Genomic DNA, 19,629 nt, shown 5'->3' on the forward strand with positions numbered 1-19,629 from the left:
GGTGGAGGGACAGCATGGGGTGATCTGCTGCTGCCCTGAGGGGGCCCCAGCCTGGCTGCTTCCCTGAGCCTGTTCCTTTCCACAGAAGACCAAAAAAAAAATCATGAAATAAGAGCTACAAAGGTGGGAAAGAGGCAAAATTCCCGTATTTTGCAGATGGTTGGAGGTTGATCTGGAAAAGACAGGATCAACTGCAAGGCTGCAAGAAACAGAGGCACTTAGCCTAACAAAACGCACACTAGCCAATGCTCCCCGATCTCCACTTAGGAAACAGGAAAATAAAGCGGGAAGAATCTCGTTCACAATAGCAGAAAGACACACGAAATCCTGATGGGTGGGGATTCAGTGAGCAAGGCGGAGTTGTTGAAGGAAACGGCAAAAACCCTCTTTAAAAGTAATAAATGGAGACTCAGATTTCAGACTAGAAAACGCAGCATCGTAGCGCTGGGAAGACAGATGTTTTTTCGTTGAGCGTATGTATTTCTATACGTGGAAAAGGACCATAAAGTTATTTTCAACGAGTTACTATTATTATCGTTATTACTGTTAGGAGAGGCGAAATCTTAGAGCAGATGATTTCAGGCAGACTCTAGCGCGGGGCCACAAGTCGCAGGATCCTTCGTCCACATCTCCTGGCCTGATCCTTTTCCCATCTCTGAGCCTCAGTCTCCTCCTCTGTGAAATGGACACAGTGATGGTGCCTCCCTCGTGGCCTGAGGACAGGTGCTCACATACATGAAGAGCCCCACCTGAGGGGCGCCAGGGAACCATAGCTCACATGCATGATGGGTCCACAGTGCTGCATGGATGGAGAACAGTCCTGCATGATGCGTCCTCAGTGCTGCATGAATGGTGCACGGTCCCGCATGATGCGTCCGCAGTGCTGCATGAATGGTGCACAGTCCTGCATGATGCGTCTGCAGTGCTATATGAATGGTGCACAGTCCTGCATGAAGGGTCCTCAGCGCTGCCTGAACGGTGCACAGTCCTGCAAGATGCGTCCGCAGTGCTGCATGAATGGTGCACAGTCCCGCATGATGCGTCCACCGTGCTATGTGAATGGTGCACAGTGCTCCATGTAAGGTCCATGCTCCTACATGGACGCCTTCCTCCCCCTGCTCGGGCTCCAGCACCCAGCTCTGAGCCACTGTGGCTTCTGCTTTGACCTCCTGTTCAGATACCCACCTTGCTCAGCCTAATAAGGTTAGCACTGAGTTTGTAGGAAGAGAGTGAAAGTCAGAGAAAGCAGAAGGGGAGCCATTTTGACGTCTTACGTTAATTAACGCCTGCAGAAAATGTGCACGTGTTTCTGCCACCACCCAAAGAGCTTGCAAATGCCTCATCACCAATGTCGCATATTATCTTTTAAAACATTAGTAATAGTTTCTTTTTATATTTGCTTTATTTTATCTGTGACGACAGTCTTCACGTTTGTCCTCTGGTGTCCTTGTTCATCTTTCAGTTGATACGTTAATAATTATTTTCAAGAAACGATTATATAGAAGGGAAGTAGCCTATGAAAGATTTTTTATGACTTCCCTCATACTTTGTTTTTGTCCTTATTTTTGCTATTGTCTTAAATTGTAAATTTAACGTTAATTCAAATCTTTTTGTGCACTTTCTTGCACATTTTTCTTAAAATGTCATTTTTGGTGTAGAGCCAAAGAAAGAACATTGTTCTGTTTTGTTTTATCTTCTTGCTTTTTTATGGTTTTATTTTAAAATAAAATTTGCTTAGAATTTGTCATATTTTAAGGTGATATGAGAAGATCTAACTTATTGTACATATTTTATTTTTATCACGTATCACTGATTGAATACATCTTTCTCTAGATATGTGATACCATTAGCCTCTACTATATTATAATGCAAACACATACAATTATTTCATAAATCCCAATTCTTTCAGGAGTAATCTATGTTTTCCCCAATATAATTGATAATTGCAGTTGTGCCACATGTTTTCAGTGATGATAGCTTCACACTATGTTTTAATATCGGACAGGGAATGCCCCTACTAATATTCTTCTCTGAAAATGGCTCGTGCTTCTTCAAGCTCAGTTGCTTTCCAGATAAGCTTTTGAATCCCATTAGCCTGTCTTAAGATATTCAAGTATAATTTTGTTTTGACTCTATAAGTTCTTAAATAGGGGAGGATTAGTCTATTCACTCATCAGTCTTTGTCTCCAGGGTGATGACGTGTCTCTACACAGGTAAATTTTCTTAACCTCAGTAAGACGGGACCTTTCTTCATACGGTTCTCTGGCAAGTTCATGTGTGAGTTGATAGTATTGAGAACAGAAGTAAGTTTGTCCATATAACATTTTCTAATTACTGACTTTGTAGAGGAAATGTGTTCATTTTATGCATTCATGTTGTCATTGTTCTTACCGTGTATTTCCTGTTCCTGCCGTATTGCAGTGGCACCCCTGGGTGCATCACTGAAGGAGACGAGGCCAGCCCAGCCCTAGTGAGTGCACAAGGCAAGAGGCTCCCCTCAAAGTAGCAGCCAGCAGCGTGTTGGGAGGGTCTCCTCTCAATCCCAGTTGGGAGGACTAGGGCTGACCACCTGTGTATGTTTGTGCTGGGCATGGTCCCAGCCGTATTTCCAGCACTGCGCAGATTCACTGGGGTCTAAGGGCATGACCCACCTCTCTGTCTAACCTTCTGGCTGTGCGGCCTTGTGGGAGGCAGTCATGGGTCTTTTCCAGCCACAGACACCACTCTCACTGCTCTCTGGCCTGGCTCTGTGTCCTAAGAATTTTGCTCACAGCCAAGCATCAGCCAGGTGGCAAGTCTGGGATCCCTGGTCCAGTGCAGCAAGATGGGAGCGGGCCTGGCAGCCTCAGGAAGGAGCAGGCCTGGCCTGGCAGCCTCAGGAGGGAGCTGACCCAGAAAACTTGCCGAGTGGCCTCTGAGGAGGGTGTTCCGCAGAGGGCAGGGTCGTCCTCGGATGCCGTGCCCAGCCCTGACCCTCCCATGGCCCACCTGCTCTGTGCTCACTGGAAATTTCCCAGAATGCCTCTCTGTAGGGCCCACTCAGTTACAATGGAACAAGTGAGTGTCACGCAGATGGAAGCCTGGCACAAATGCTTCCCTTCGTTGACCATGCTTGGCCGGGGTGAGGACGGTGCTGGAAGCTCAGGGAAGGCAGAGCCCTGGATGACCATCCTTGCTCCTGTCTCAGGACACAGAGCCCTGGACTGTCTTAGTCTGTGGCCTCTCCTGGCAGAGGAAACAGGCCATGCAGAGACCCTGGCAGGCCACTGCTCCTCCCCGGCCTGGGCTGCCAAGGACAGGGGGCCCTTGAGGATGGCATTCCTCCAAGCCCTCGGCCTTGGACCCCCAGGGAGCTGTCTCCCGGCACTCCTTGGCAAGTGCGCCCCGTGGCCATGTGTGTTGGCTCCAGGTTTTCTCTCCCGTTGTTCTTCACATCTGGTGGCCAGGAGCTCTTCCCTGAAGATCCAGACCTGCCCGTAGACCTGGGCTGGATTACAAAAAAAGAGGAAGCTGGCAAAATCTGCAGTGTGTCTTTTCCTCCAAGGACATTTTAAAAATACATGTGGGAAAAATCAGAGTTTCAAAAATGGCAAGTGTTATGAAATAAAGTGCACACGTCCTCGTTTCTGCACGAAACAGAAAGCACGCTGTTATTTTTAGCTCCCGGAGCTCCACTGGGAATAGGGTGGCAGCGTTGCCAATGTGTACACAGAAGGCTTCTTTTTTTATCAGCTGCTGAAGGCTCCAAGGAGGGGAGTGTGCGATTCTAAAGGGTGCAAACATTGAGCTAACAGAGCGAACGGTGCCAGCAAGCGGCGGAGATGGGCGTCCCTGGAACGCCTCCGCTTCCCTGGCGGCCTCGCTGCACTCCCAGGCCCAGCTGCCTTGTGAGCAAGGTCAGGATGCTGATGGGAAGATCCTGGCTTCCTAAGGAGGATTTGATGAGAAGACACACGCGAGGTGCTGGCACACTGCGTGCCACACTCCACAAAGGCCTCTGTTATTATCATCCTTGCTCTCATTAGCATGGGTCTGCAGATTCCAGAGTTTAATCGCTTGACTCATTTTTTAACTTCGTATTCTGAGATAATTTTAGGCTTACAGAAAAGTTACAAAAGTGGCAAAAGTTACTTCTCCGGGGACCAACAGCCTGGGCGAGTCCCTCTTCCTTGTGGAAGCTGGCCCCATACCTCCTGCCTTGCACAAGATGTCAGGGAAGGGCGCTGGCTTCGGGGACTTCAGGGAGTAAATGTCGAGGGGGTCTGCAAGAGCTTGCAATGGCCAAGCTGGAGACATTCTAGGAACAAAATAAACAATCGTAGCACAGAGGCTCACACTCCGACAAACCCATCGTAAGTTTAAAATACCCGAGGGACGTGGATGCAGCTGGAAACCATCATTCTGAGCAAACTATCGCAAGGACAGAAAACCAAACACCACATGTTCTCACTCACAGGTGGGAACGGAACAATGAGAACACTTGGACACAGGGTGGGGAACATCACACACCGGGGCCTGTCGTGGGTTGGGGGGTCGGGGAAGGAGAGCATTGGGAATATACCTAATGTAAATGGCGAGTTAATGGGTGCAGCGCACCAACACGGCACTGTATACATGTGTAACAAACCTGCACATTGTGCACACGTACCCTAGAACTTAAAGTATAATAATAATAAAAAATACCCCAGGTCAAAATGCATTGAATGCACCTCATCTTCCGGGCATCACGGCTGAGCCCTCTCACCTCCGACGTGCTCAGAGCATGGACACGAGGCTGCCGCTGGTAAAATCACCTTGCACAGCTTGAGGCTGCCTGAAGATACTCACTCACTAGCTGCCAGCATTTCCTGGGGCGGTCCTGAGAGGGTCTGCAGCTGGCGCACGAGGCGAACGCAACGCCAAGGACAAAATGACACAAGGAACGTGCAAGAGTTCCACTAATTCACACACAACCAGCTTCACAGAACGAGCTCCAGGCGGCCGGCGGGGGGGATGCCGAGGCCAGCAAGTGGAAGCCAGTGTTTAGAGCCACAGACAGACGCGCCCTCAGCACCTTTCCATTTGTGACAGCCCAGAGACGCTGCCTGAGCACACCGCTGGGGAAGGCTGCCGGTCTAACCAGCCTGGAAGTGACCCTCACCAGGCCCTGAAGCCACCACTGCGTCAGGGGTCCAGCCTTCCTTCCAGGGCAGGGCCGCACCCTGGCCGACTGCAGACTTGGGTGCAAACATCCTCTCCATGGCTACTCCTCGAGGTCCTCCTGGACGTCCTGAGCTCCTCCGTGTGCATTTCCTGTGCTGCTCACAGGCTACTGCATCGCCCAGGACGGAAGGGGCAGGGAGGGGAGGAGGAGAAGGGACGCTCCTTGCTCCCAAACTGCTGGACACTCGGCATCTGCCTCCTTCCTCAGTCAAAGGCAGGCCCTGGCCAAACGTTCCTGACTACTGCAGTTGCTGGTCACTTATTCCTGTCCCACTCAGTGGCTGCCACCCTCAGCCGCCTGTGGCCTAGTGATCAGCTCACCTCCTGTACACACCGTGTGGGCAGCTCGCCAGGCCGCTCTCCCCACCACTTCCAGGAAGGGCCTGGACTCCCAGAAAACAGGCATGTTGGGGAGCCACGCAGTCACTGTGCAAAGCAGCGTGGGCGCTTCTATTCTGAAGCATCCGCCAAGGCTTGGAACACGCCCAGCCGGCAGCCGTCTGCTCCACTGGCTCTGTTCTGGGGAAGGGCCTCTGGCAGAGGGAGTATGAGGCCTGTGGCTCTGACAGGAAGAACAAGGCTGTGTGAGGGACCAGGGAGGAGGGTGGGAGGCTGTCGGGGGGCTTGCAGACCACGGTATTCGTTTCTTACAGACCCCTGACACCATGGCAGCTTGAACAACACCCATTTATTCACAGTTGGAGAGGGTTGGCTCAGCAAGGTCCTCTGCTCTCACAGGACAAAGTCCAGGTGCCGGTGGATGGTGCTCTTGTCTGGGGCTGGAGGGAAGAACGTGCTTCAGGCTCACGGGGGGCTAGAGGACTCTCCCTGTGACTGAAGGACAGAGGCCCCACTCCCCTGAGGGCCGTCAGCTCCAGGCTGGCTGCACCCCCTTCTCAAAGCCAGCAAGGGCACCCTGAGCCCTCCTCTTGCGGAGTCCTCTCTGCCGCCCTCTTCCACCTGCAGCCAGAGGATGCTCTCTGCCCTCAGGGCTCCCCCAGAACCCAGGATAACCTCCCTAGTTTAAGGCCAACTGTCCAGGGAACAATGTGCTTCAGGGCGGCCTCTCACCACACTCAAGCTTCCGAGGGCTAGCGCGGGACATCCTTGGGGGCCTCTTAGAAATTCGGCTTTCACAGCCATGGTGACGGTGGCCTTTCCTGTCTGAGCTGGATGAGGACCTGCTGGAGGGACGGGCACTGAGAGGGGTCTGAACTGACATGTATTTTTGAAAGAAACCTCTGGCTGCTGTGTTGAGACTGGACTGGATATAGATACAGCTCATGTACGTCGTTCATTCACAGAGCACTTTCACCAAACACCCACGTTCCAGCATGGCTGAATGTGACCTGCTACCTCTGAAAGAACAGGGAGAGGACAGTTATAGCGTCATTGTTCTATCTATCTATCTATCCATCATCTATCATCTATCATCTATCTATCTGTCTCTATCTATCCATCATCTATCATCTGTCTCTATCTATCATCTATCTGTCTCTATCTATCTATCATCAATCTATCTGTCTCTATCTATCATCTATCTATCTGTCTCTATCTATCTATCATCTATCTGTCTCTATCTATCATCTATCTGTCTCTATCTATCTATCATCTATCTGTCTCTATCTATCTATCATCTATCTGTCTCTATCAATCATCTATCTATCTGTCTCTATCTATCATCTATCTATCTGTCTCTATCTATCATCTATCTGTCTATAGCTATCTATCCATCATCTATCATCTATCTGTATCTGTCTATCTATCATCTATCATCTATCTATCTGTCTCTATCACCTGTCTCTATCATCTATCTATCTGTCTCTGTCTCTATCATCTATCATCTGTCTGCCTCTATCTATCATCTATCATCTATCTGTCTCTATCTATCTATCATCTATCTATCTGTCTCTGTCTATCATCTATCTGTCTACAGCTATCTATCCATCATCTATCATCTATCTGTATCTATCTGTCTCTATCTATCAATCATCTATCTGTCTCTATCTATCATCTATCTATCTGTCTCTATCTATCTGTCATCTATCAGTTGGTCTCTATCTATCATCTATCATCTATCTGTCTCTATCATCTATTTGTCTCTATCTATCTATCATCTATCTGTCTCTATCTATCATCTGTCTGCCTCTATCTATCTATCATCTATCATCTATCTGTCTCTATCATCTATCTATCTCTATCTGTCTCTATCTATCTATCATCTGTCAATCATCTATCATCTATCTATCTGTCTCTGTCTGTCTATCTATCCATCTCCCGGTCTGTCTATCGATCCATCTGCCGGTCCATCTACCCATGTGCCTGTCTGTCTATAGACTGGAGGTGGGTGGGAGGGGCAGGGCAGCCATACGAAACAGGTCTACAGAAGTCACAGGTGACAGCGGTTCCAGTGGACCAGTGACGGTGGAGGAAGAAATGGTCGTGTCTAGAAAGACTTGTAGGGCAGAGCTTCCCAAAAGCCCTCTCCATGCATCCCCCACCCCCACCGTCTTTGACACCTAGCTTTTTCTTCCATAACAGTCTGGCTTAGCTGTAAACTTCAGGGTAATTCTGATTTACAATATAGCAAAATCCTCTAAGCAAAGATGCACAAAGACTTCAGCCTGAAATTGGTGTGAAAAGAAACCATAAAGAGAACACGTGCAGTAAAGAATTTCAGCACATTTACTCTGTGCACACGTCTGCAGCCTCAGCCACGCTTCTGACCTCAGGTCCAGCCACATATCCCGCCCCCGAGGGAAGGATTCAGACCTAGGGCCCTTTTTCTTGAGGAACTGGGCAGTGGGGGGGCCCGGACAGCAGAAGGAAGTCCAAGAAGCCAAATCTGCACAACAAAGACTGAGCCAGATGCTTGAAATCACTGAGGCCCCAGAAGGCACTGGAGTCCCAGCCGGAGTCGCCAGAAGTGGCTGAGGCCCCACAGGAGTTGGGAGAAGAGAGATGAGGGCAGCTTCCACTCTGCTGGCAATGGAAATGGGGACTGAGATCCATAGACAAGGGGACAGGAGAGAGAAACAATTTTAAGAAGTTTTGGGATGTGCCACAAATGCAATCCCCTTTGATAGCTTCTTGAAAGACTGTAACAAGGGCTAGCAACGCTTTCGGATGCAGGTAATGTTTCTCGTCATGACTGTGCCAAGGCAGGGAACCCAGAATGACAGGGGGCAGCCTTCGGAAGCTCCAGTCAGAACGCCCATTTACATTTTTTCCGCGAACGGGGTGTGATGACGCCGTTCATCACTACTCATGGGAGAAAAAACGTCGTTTTAATTTGCATTTATCCGATGACTTGTGAGGCTGAACACTTTTCCCCGGTTGAGTGGTCACCTCCATGTCCTCATTTGCAACTCATCAGTTCAAGTATTCTGTCCATTTTGCTGCTGCTGAGGTGTTTTTCGATCCTCATTGAGGATATTCATGGCTGCGCATGGTGACTCATACCTGTAATCCCAGAACTTTGGGAGGCTGAGGCCTGAGGATCGCCTGAGCCCAGGAGTTCAAGACCAGCCTGGGCAACATAGTGAGACCCCATCTCTATAGATAAATAAATAAATAAATAAATAAATAAATAAATAAATAAAATTAGCAGGGGGGTGTGGTGCAAGCCTGTGGTCTCAGCTACTCAGGAGGCTGAGGTGGGAGGATTGCTTGAGCCTGGGAATCAAGGCTGCAGTGAGCCTGGATCACACCACTGCACTCCAGCCAGAGTGACAGAGTGAGGCCCTGTCTCGATCAGTAAATAAGAGGATTTAACCTTTCTATGTAAACCTTGACTGTACAGTCCCACCAGGTCATTGCTCTATGTCTTTTGTTTGCTTGCCTGTGCTCTGTTTTAACCTTGAGGTTATAGATACAAATTCTTCCTGTCTTCTCTTTTTGTTGTATTCCAAGATAAAAGGCAGCACTGAGGAATGCTGGAATGTGGGTGTTTTGTGAAAGTGTTCCGTGAAATGAACAATATAAATGAGCAAATGTGGACCACCAGGAAGAAAAGAAGACAGGGAAGGGGAAGGGAGGGGAAGGGAAGGGGAAGGGGAGGGAAGGGAAGGGGAAGGGGAGGGAGGGGAAGGGAAAGGAGGGGAAGGGAAGGGGAAGGGAGGGGAGGGGAGGGGAGGGGGAAGGGGAGGGAAGGGGAAGGGCAGGGGAAGGGAAGGGAGGAGAAAAGAAGGGAGGGGAAGGGAAGGGGAGGGAAGGGGAGGGAAGGGAAGGGAAGGGAAGGGAAGGGAGGGGAGGGGAGGGGAGGGCAAGGGAGGGGAGGGGAGGGCAAGGGAGGGGAGGGGAGGGCAAGGGAGGGGAGGGGAGGGGAGGGGAGGGGAGGGGAAGGGAGGGGAGGGGAGGGGAAGGGAAGGGGAGGGGAAGGAAGGGGAGGGGAGGGGAGGGGAGGAGAGGGGAGGGGAAGGGAAGGGGAAGGGGAAGGGGAGGGAGGGGAAGGGAAGAGAAGATCCCAGGTTCACTGGGATCGGGCTGAGGCAGAAACGAGACTGAGGCCGAAGGCTTCACTCAGCAAATGCACTTCACATCCCCATTTCATGCCAGAAACTTTTCTGGGGTTGAGGATTCAGTAGAAAGCCAGACTGAGAGGATTCTTCTCTCATGAGCCTGGAGTCCAGTGAACAAGCCATCAAAATGTGCTGCGTTTCAGGAGAAGGAAAAATAAAGACAAGGGAAGCTGCTCTGCGCCTTTTCATGAGGGACTCTAGGCAATGGGCTGACGGGGACAGGAAAAGAATATTTTTCAAACTGACATCGTGATTCTCATACAAATATAAAATGGACACACACTAAATATTTGGTTTTACTTGTGAGTGAACGAGGAAACCAGTCAGATGTTACAGTCAGTTCAACAAGGACTGGCACACTCTCACTTACTGGCAATCAGAATGCTGAGATGGATTTACAGACAGACGTAAAACTGGCCAATACCTACAAGGCAATAACCGGCTGCATCCTAACAGACGACACTCACTTGCATTTCAGTGGACGAGGACCATGTACACTCTGTGTCTTCCACAACTGAAGAAGTGACACAGTTTAGGGACAACGGAAGGCCTCACAGACTCGGCCAAGCCGGGGAGAGGGCCAGGACACGGTGAGCCAACGGGACAACCGGAGACTGCTTTCATTTTTATTTTTGGTCTTTGCCACGTTAGTCTTTCACTAATCTTTCACTAGTCTTTCACTAGGTGGGCGTTGTAATCGGCTCACCCTCCCGAGTGAGCTGGAGACCTCCATCTGCCTGGGCAGTCAACCACGGGGCCCCAGTAAAGGCTCTGGGACACTAAGCTCAGGTAATCCTGCCTGGGTGCCAGAAAGGACACCGTCCACAGCTCCATGGGAAGGGACAACAGGACGCTCTGCAGGTGGGAACTTCCTGGACTCCAGCCTGAGCACCTTCCCCTGGGTTGATTTTTGTCTGTGTCCTGCTCCTGTGCTAAGCCGTGACCATGAGTATATCAGCTTTCAGTGAGTTTTTCTAGTGAATTATCAAACCTGAGGGTGGTCTTGGAGACCCCTACCCTTGTAACTGGTGCAGAACTGAGGGCAGTTTGTGGATGACGGTTCCCTCTATCCCTGCAACAATGTTGACTGTAAGTACATTAAAGTATTTGTCAGTAACTGGAAAACTATATGCAAAATGTAGGAAGTGGATGCCTCTGGGCTGTAGGATCATGCACGGGAGTGTATTCTTGTGTTTTTTAATTTATTTTTTGCAAGACACTGTGATTACAAACAACGGGAGCTCTGTCAACCAACCTCTGCTCCCACAACTCACATAATCTTGGTCAAAATGGGCTGGATGACTCAGTGAGCCCCAGGAGGGCGAGGAGCCTGCTCTCTGCTGGTCATGAATTTCGTCAGTGGAGATGTGACCGACCAGAAGACCCTCAGGTTTGCTCCAAACCTGTTGATGCCACCTGTGATCCTTACTAGTGTCAGAGGCATTTGAACCAGAGCAACTCCATCTTGAACAGGGGCTGGGTGAAATGAGGCTGAGACCTGTGGGCTGCATCCCTGGGAAGTTAAGCGTTCTTAGTCACAGGATGAGTAGGAGGTGGGCAGGAGATATAGGTCACAAAGACCCTGCTGATAAAACAGAATATGGTAACGAAGCTGGCTGAAACCAAGACGGTGATGAAAGTGTCCTCTGGTCACCCTCACTCCTCATTATACACTAATTATAACGCACGAGCATGGCAGTGTCAGGAAGCTACCCTATGTGGTCTAAAAAGGGAAGCAGCCCTCAGTTACAGGAATTACCCACCACTTTCCCGGCAAACTCATGAATGACCCACCCCTTGTTATCAAGAAATATCATCAAGAAATAACTGTAAGTGTATTTGGTTTGGAGCCCACACCACTGGTTTGCCTACAGAGTAGCGGTTCTTTCATTCCTTTACTTTCTTCATAAACTTGCTTTCACTTTGTGGACTCACCCCAAATTCTTTCTTGCACGAGGTTTAAGAACCCCCTTTCTCGGGGTCTGGATCGGGACCCTGTTCCAGTAACACTGTGAAACTTAATTCAACATTATGTAACCTTTTACACATCAATGCAAAATGAAAGTTGTTTCTACATAAACCTGGATAAATGATTTGGGAAATCAAGATCCAGGCAAGTTGAGGCTGCTTTAAAAATTGCTTTTGAATTAGGTATAGACTAGATGACTCCTAAAAATGAAAAATAATTGCTGAACGTTTGGAGAAATTCTGGTCTTAGATTGTTTTGAAATGTGCCCAACTTCTTGGTCCACTTTAAAAAATATGAAATTGGGTGGCTAGGAAGGAGAGTGAAGACTGGGGTTTATACTAAAAAAGAAGAAGAACTTCAATCAGTAGACCAATGCTAAATACAGCTTGTCCCTATATGGAAATATCTAGATTCAGGAATGGAGCCAGAAGTGGCCAGATGGTGACGACCAGAGGGAGGGCTGGAGGCCCGGGACTGGGGCGTTGGCTAGGAAGGGGTGGGAATATTCATGAATGGAGCCAGAAGTAGCCAGACGGTGATGACCAGAGGGAGGGCTGGAGGCCCGGGACTGGGGCGTTGGCTAGGAAAGGGTGGGAATATTCATGAATGCAGCCAGAAGTGGCCAGATGGTGACGACCAGAGGGAGGGTTGGAGGCCTGGGACTGGGGAGCTGGCTACGAAGGGGTGGGAGGGCCTCTCTGGAGTCGTGGAAGCCTCATGCATCTTGGCCAGGACGGTGGCTGCATGGCTTACATTGGTCACAACTCGTCAACATGTATGACTGAAAACTGAACATTACGTTGAATTGGACTAAAAGGCAAGACCTGAGGCAAAATTCATGTACGGAGGGATTTTGGCCGAAGCTTGAGGACTGCCATCCAGAAACGTAGATTCGAGTGGCCCTGAATACACCGCCCATTAGCAGCTGTTACAGGTGGGTTTTTCAAGGGAAAGAAGAGCCAGTTCCAAGTTGTTGACCAAGAGTTTATGTTAAAATAACATAATCTGTCGACTGGCTCTGCATGGTTAAGCTATAGGGTGTGAGCTGCAATGTCTGCAGGAGGTTAACCTGAGGCAACAGCAAGCGATTTCAGAGACCAAAACAAAACGCAGCTCCCAGGCGGGGAGTGGGAAGTCACTGCTGCCCCATCTGAGCGCCTCTCTGGGCCCGATGATTTAAAAGGACTCGCGTTCCTCAGCACAGTTGATTTCCTCTTCTCAACTGTATGAAAATTACACCTCAATAAGCTTACTTCAGAAATTAATGAGTAGATACGTATAAGTTTTCAAGTTAAAAATATATGTAAAATACGTTTGCTCCCTTTTTAACCCATTTTCACCAGTTTTAAAAATTAACTCACAAACCATGATGTCTTTGGAAAAGTGTTCTTCCATTTGTTACTTTCATAATGAAAGAAGAAACGTATTTTAAATAACATTTAAATTTAATTTTGTCATTATCATCCGGGAAGCCCCAGCTCCGTATGAAAGGAAAACAACGTCCACTTTACAGTAAAAACTTGCTGATGGAAAAAGCGAACTCTGTAAAATATTTTAAAGAGGTTATTTCTGAGCCAATAGCAGCGACCACAGCCTGGGAGACAGGCTCCAAGGGATCCATTTTTTGAGACAGAGTCTCGCCCTGTAGAGACGGGGTTTCACCATGTTAGCCAGGATGGTCTCGATCTCCTGACCTTGTGATCCACCTGCCTCGGCCTCCCGAAGTGCTGGGATGAGGGGTGTGAGCCGCTGCGCTCGGCCGCAGTTTGGTTTTAACATTTCAGGGAGGCAAGAGTCACAGGCAAAGACCTACAGCAAGGCTCAGAAGGTCGACGTTGGTTTGACCTGAAAGGGCCGGACATCTCAAAGAGGGGCTTCCAGGATTCAGAGATTCTTCAATTTGCATTTGGTTGGAGGAAGGTTCTGTCTAACACTTGGATGCTGGGTAGCAAGACTGATGACCTGCAGCTGTGACTTAACCCTTGCCTGCATGAATCCTGTTTCTAATTTGGTGTCTTATTGCGACAAAGGGTCCGTCTGTCAGGCTCAAGATCTCCGTGAACTTTAATGCTGGTCCGTGGCTGCATCTAAACTACAAAAGGGAAGGGGTGTAACGAAGCCTGGCGGACCTCCCTTCCCATCAAGGCTGGGAACTCAGCTTTTCAGGCTTCTCTGGGACCCCTTTCGGTTGTTTAAGGGCTTAGGGTTTTGTTTAGCTTACCAACTTTCCCTATTAGAAATTTAGCTGAAGTTAAGGTCACACAAATCTTCTGGAGCTTTCCCTAACTTACAGAAAATGCCCCGCCCTTTAGAATCTAACAGGACAGAGAAAGCAGAGGCGAGGAGCCCACCCTCTCCAACTCCTACTCTTACCGGGGCCCCAGGACCCCAGAGGAGGGGCCTGCCTGGGCCTGGAGAGGGCACCCAGCCTGTGCTCCTTGGAAGGGTGGGTAACTCCAGGCAGGCCCCTCCTGTTGGCATGGCGGTGATTCAATTTCAGTCCTGCACCTGCAGCCTCCGGCTGCAGCTGATTTGCAGGGTTTCTCTTTGTTCCCCCTTATCTTCCTCCCACCTTCTGTTCCCAGGCCTCCCAGTGGGGCTCCCAGACCACCCAAGGGGGAGGGGAGGCCCGATTTACATTTCGTTTTCTGTGATAAAGCCTGTTAATGGGTGATTGCAGCTTTCTCTCACTGAGGACTGCCAAGGAGGAACTGGGGCGGGCTCCAGGCAGCCAGAGGCACGACTGTGTTTCCGTGGGTTTCCCTGGAAGCCCTCCAAGTTCCAGCGTGAGTGCCGTTGAGAGTCTGGGCGTCCAGTGCACACACGGGAGATGGCCACTGCCTCCGCTCCAGCCCCAGCCGTAGTGCACAGGGCAAGGCTGTCTGGGTGAAGGCTGTTTGTGAGTGAGGCAGCGGGATGAGGGGCAGTTGGCTGCTGCTCTGGAGGCCCGGGCGGCCTTGGTGTCTGGGCGCCTCCGCCAGAACGCTGGCGGGTCGGGCCCTCATGGCCCTGGCTGATCTTGACTTAGGGCAGCTGCAGCGAAGTCTCCCACGGGTCTTCCATCCTGCAGGGATTCGGGCATGACTGGGGGTCAGGGGAATCTGATGGACAGCCCTGCTGCATGAGTTGAGGCTGGAGCGCTCCTGCAGGAGACTGAGAGCCCAGCCCTGTCCATAAGGAGGGGAAGTCTGACCACTCGCTGTAGCTGTGCCACCTACTCAGCTGCAGCCTGGAGGGAGTGCCCAGCCCCAGGGAAGGCAGAAAGCCCTTCACAAACCCTGGCGCTACGGCCGCCTGGTGGGCTGATGGGCAGCCCTGTCCCCATCCCTCTGTGCCTCTCGGGCAAGGCTTGCGTAGGTGTCCTCTGCAGGTGCCCCCACACCCTGCCATGCATCCCTATCTCCTAGAGAAAGGCGGGGGCCCCACCCGCCCCGTGCAGCTCGTCAGGCTCCTCCTGCGCTCCTTCTCTTTAGTGCTGAGCATGGGAGGCAGGCGGGGATGCAAAGGTCTGAGCCTTTCAGAAGCACCCATCATTGTCTGGTTTTCAAGTCAACTCCGATTTTCACATCATCCCTGGTGATTACTTTGTTTTAAAAGGTAACCTCCTGTTTTGGAGGGTGAACTAAAAATAGAACCCTGAATCCCGCCCCCCACACCAACTAAACGGCCCCTTCTTGGTCAAGGAGACCCAGAGAAACCTGAAAAGCTGAGTTCCAGGCCCTAAGAGGAAGGGGGGTCAGACACGCCTCATCACACTCCCTCCCTTTCGGAGTTCAGACACAACTGACCAGCAGGAATGTTAAAACAGAGATCTTAAGACGGACAGAGCAGATTCTTGGTGGCGATAAGGTACCAAATTATGACAGGACCTGAGGCCGCACCTGTAGGCTACGGATCCTGCTAGACAACACCCTTATCTTTTTTTTTTTTTTTTTTTTGAGACGGAGTCTCGCTCTGTCGCCCAGGCTGGAGTGCAGTGGCCGGATCTCAGCTCACTGCAAGCTCCGCCTCCCGGGTTTATGCCATTCTCCTGCCTCAGCCTCCCGAGTAGCTGGGACTACAGGCGCCCGCCACCTCGCCCAGCTAATTTTTGTACTTTTTAGTAGAGACGGCGTTTCACCAACAACACCCTTATCTTAACCTAAACATGCCAAGTTTTAGACAGAGCCTTGCTCCTCTCATCAACAGGAACTCAGAGTCTCTGGATCCACCTACATCCTGTAAGTACCCTTCAAGATGTCCCACCTCCACAGGCCGAGCCAGCCTGGACCTGCCATGCATGGCTGTATGTCTTTGCCTGTAACTCCTGCCTCCCTGAGACGTCAAAACCAAACTGCAATCCCATCTCCTCGGGCGCACGTTCTCAGGATTCGCTGGGACTGTGTCTGTCTGGCTGTGTCACTCATTGGCTCAGAAGAAACCTCTTCAAAATATTTTAGAGTTTGGTTTTTCCATCAACAGAGAAAAGACTTGGAATATGCAGGGAAGGCTTGATGTATTTCAGGTCGTGGGCAGAATGCTTGTCACAGACGCACCCACCGTAAGTCTGCGCAGCTGCGTGGAAGGAGCTGGTGCCTGACGCTGGCTGTGACCCGACCCCGAAGGGCCACTCAGGCAGCACAGGCTGGTTATTAAGGCATCACGCCACTGCCCCCAAAGCAAAAGGGATGTCTGCAGGACTGTGGTGCTTTTTGTCTCAGTATTCATCAGCCTGGAAATAGAAATGTGTTCCTGTCAGGGGGGAGCCCTCCCCATTGGAAGTGGGTGTCTGGGGTTGTGTTCCTGTCGGGGGAGCCCTCCCCGTTGGAAGTGGGTGTCTGGGGCTGTGTTTCTGTCGGCGGGGGGAGCCCTCCCCATTAGAAGTGGGTTTCTGAGGTTGTGTTCCTATCGTGGGGGAGCCCTCCCCGTTGGAAGTGGGTGTCTGGGGCTGTGTTCCTGTCGGGGGGAGCCCTCCCCGTTGGAAGTGGGTGTCTGGGGCTGTGTTCCTGTCGGGGGGAGCCCTCCCCGTTGGAAGTGGGTGTCTGGGGTTGTGTTCCTGTTGGGGGGGAGCCCTCCCCGGTGGAAGTGGGTTTCTGAGGTTGTGTTTCTGTGGGGGGGGGAGCCCTCCCCGTTGGAAGTGGGTTTCTGGGGTTGTGTTCCTGTTGGGGTGAGCCCTCCCCGTTGGAAGTGGGTTTCTGGGGTTTGCTGTGGGAAGCAGAGCTTGCGTCCATGCTCACAGCAGCACCGGCCATGATCAGTCACTGAGACCTGTGCTGGGGGTGGAAGATGACAGTGGGGCCACATGTTCCTCAATCTGGACTAGAGGTTTGTCTGTGATGAGCAGACACCGGCCTGCCAAGAGCCAAGGGTGCTGTGTTTGCATGTGCAGCAGGGCTCCCGTACGGCGCTGGGGCAGACGCCAGCCAGGCGGGGCAGGCAGGCTCTGCGGCTTCCTGCATGGGTCAGAGTCCACAGCACGGGGTCCGGTCCCTGGGCAAGCCCGACAGACATCTGTGAACCAGGAACGGTCATTCCAGGGTCTGGCGCAAAGCAAAGGCATCGTAGATTTTGGCAGCTGCATTTGTTCCAGATAACACTTTTTCTTAGGACCTAAGGCCTCAGAACTTAAAATGAATGTTGTAAAGTTCGAAGCCAAAACAAAATGCAGACAGGCTGTGCCAGCAATTCCTGACTCTGCAGTCTGGGCCTAATTCAAATACTCATTTCCACGGTCGAAACCCTCCTACAGGAGTTAACCCTGTGGTCCAGTGCTCGGCACCGTTCTCACCTGCGTTCGGTGGTCCAGTGCTCAGCACCGTTCACACCTGCGTTCGGTGGTCCAGTGCTTGGCACCGTTCACACCTGCGTTCAGGGACAGAAGCCACTCTGGGGACTATGAAGGAAACATTCAAAGGAATTGAGCTTAAAATAAACAGAAATTGGGTGTATTTCACACCCACTAGCAACATGATTTTGGAAAGCAAGAGGCTGCCAACAGCACGTTGGGAAGGACGCGGAGGGGCTGGAACTCTCATTCCCCGTGGCTGGGAGTGCAAAACGGAACAGCCACTCTCCCGACAGCGCCCAGCAACCACGCTCCTGGGTATTTCTCTAAGAGAAATAAAAATCGTGTCTGTAAAAGAATGTTTATCAGCCTTATTCACAATATCTCCAAACCCCAATTGCATCAAATGTCCGACGGCAGGAGGATGGACGAGAACTCGTGGCCCTTCATAGGACAGGCTAATTCTCAGCATGTAGGAGCACTCGTGTGTGGAAGGAAGGCCAGGCGTGTGACACGTGTGAGCGTAGCGTGGGCAGGATGCACGTGTGGGCAGTGACTGCTTCAAGGACAAACCCTAGGGACTGGGTGGGTCCTTGGAGCAACAGGTCTGGGTGAGCCTTAGTGGAATCCTCTGTGGCCTGTAGAGGGGTCTCTGCCCTCATCACACCCAAGGAGACCAGGAAACCACACGGGTGCAGGTTTTCCTGAGTTCTCTAGTGCAGGACTTCAGATTGGAAAGAAACTCTCAGCCTGGCTGCCTCACAGTACTGAGGAGGCCACAGGCCCAGGAAGGGCCTCACCGTGGGGCCCCACGCGGCAGGCTCCTGGTGACCTGCGTCCCAGTACCTGGTCTGGTTTATTTTCCCAGACTCTGGAAGGTCCCCGCTGTCTGCAAGGGGGCCCAGTCCTGCCAGGGGAAACCCCCCAAATCCGAAGGCAAGGGAACAGCCAGGAGAGGGAACCTGCTGTCCACGCTGCAGAAAGGCCCACAGTTATCCCGTCTTCACAAGATGCCTGACCGCGGCTGCGTCACCTGAAATCTTTCCAAAGCACCCTCAGCACACGAGGGCACTTCTCCCTGTATTTTGGTATCAACTCATTTCCCCTACCCTGCCTCAGTCCGATTGCTTCTTTGTGAGCTTTGCTTAGAGAATCTTCTCCTGAAGTCTGTCGAGGAACCTGGAGTGCCCTCAGACACTGTGTTCACACTGTACGTGCAGACACATGCAGCCCCTCGGCCGCCCAGGCAGGCCCAGCAAGTCAGAGGCCTGAGGAAAGAACCAGCGACCCCAAGACACTCTTGCTGGCCAGAGTTGCCTGAGTGCTGTGGTCAGGCCACACACAGAGACCGGTGCTGCAGCCTCTGGAGGGAAGGCTTCACTCTTCACCCAAAGCAGCCACGCAGTGGGACTCACCTGGGCTGGTCGGACCCAGCACAAAACTAGTGACAAAGAAATGCAGAAACTCAAAAGAAACCTAGAATGAACTAAAACCAAAATGGGGAACAAGTGGAAATATTAACTACTCGGTATGTAAAATTGGTTTTCACACTTTTTTTTTTTTTTTTTTTTTTGAGACGGAGTCTCGCTCTGTCGCCCAGGCTGGAGTGCAGTGGCCGGATCTCAGCTCACTGCAAGCTCCGCCTCCCAGGTTTACGCCATTCTCCTGCCTCCACCTCCCGAGTAGCTGGGACTACAGGCGCCTGCCACCTCGCCCGGCTAGTTTTTTGTATTTTTAGTAGAGACGGGGTTTCACCGTGTTAGTCAGGATGGTCTCGATCTCCTGACCTCGTGATCCACCCGTCTCGACCTCCCAAAGTGCTGGGATTACAGGCTTGAGCCACCGCGCCCGGCCCACACTTTTCAATGTTTCACACATGGCACTGCCTATTACCCAGGCCCCTACTCGGCCCCTCCCTGGCCTGCTGTCTGCGTCATTCCCTCCCCTCAGCCTGCTTTTCCTCCAAAGCTCTAGCTAACACCTGAAATCACAGCATGGATTTGCTTATTGATTTATTGGGCTACCCATCGTACACACCAGCTGCAAGAGGGCAGGGTCGAAGCCTGTCTCGTCACAGGGCCCCTGGTGGAGCTGAACAAGTCATACCCTGCCGAGCGGAGCACTTTGCTCACCAGCCGCCTGGAGGGGCACACATTTCCCACCCCATTCACCCA

General features: G+C 51.3%; 1 long non-coding RNA gene across 1 annotated transcript; it reads left to right on the plus strand.

Moving 5' to 3' along the window:
* The first annotated feature begins 10,176 nt into the window (after positions 1–10,176).
* On the plus strand, positions 10,177–12,197 carry LOC141409815 (uncharacterized). Its single transcript, XR_012432127.1, has 2 exons — positions 10,177–10,312; positions 10,396–12,197. It is a non-coding gene; the product is annotated as an uncharacterized lncRNA (long non-coding RNA).
* The last annotated feature ends 7,432 nt before the right edge of the window (positions 12,198–19,629 follow it).

The sequence above is a fragment of the Macaca fascicularis genome, chromosome 3, assembly GCF_037993035.2.
Source record: "Macaca fascicularis isolate 582-1 chromosome 3, T2T-MFA8v1.1".
Taxonomy (NCBI): Eukaryota; Metazoa; Chordata; class Mammalia; order Primates; family Cercopithecidae; genus Macaca; species Macaca fascicularis.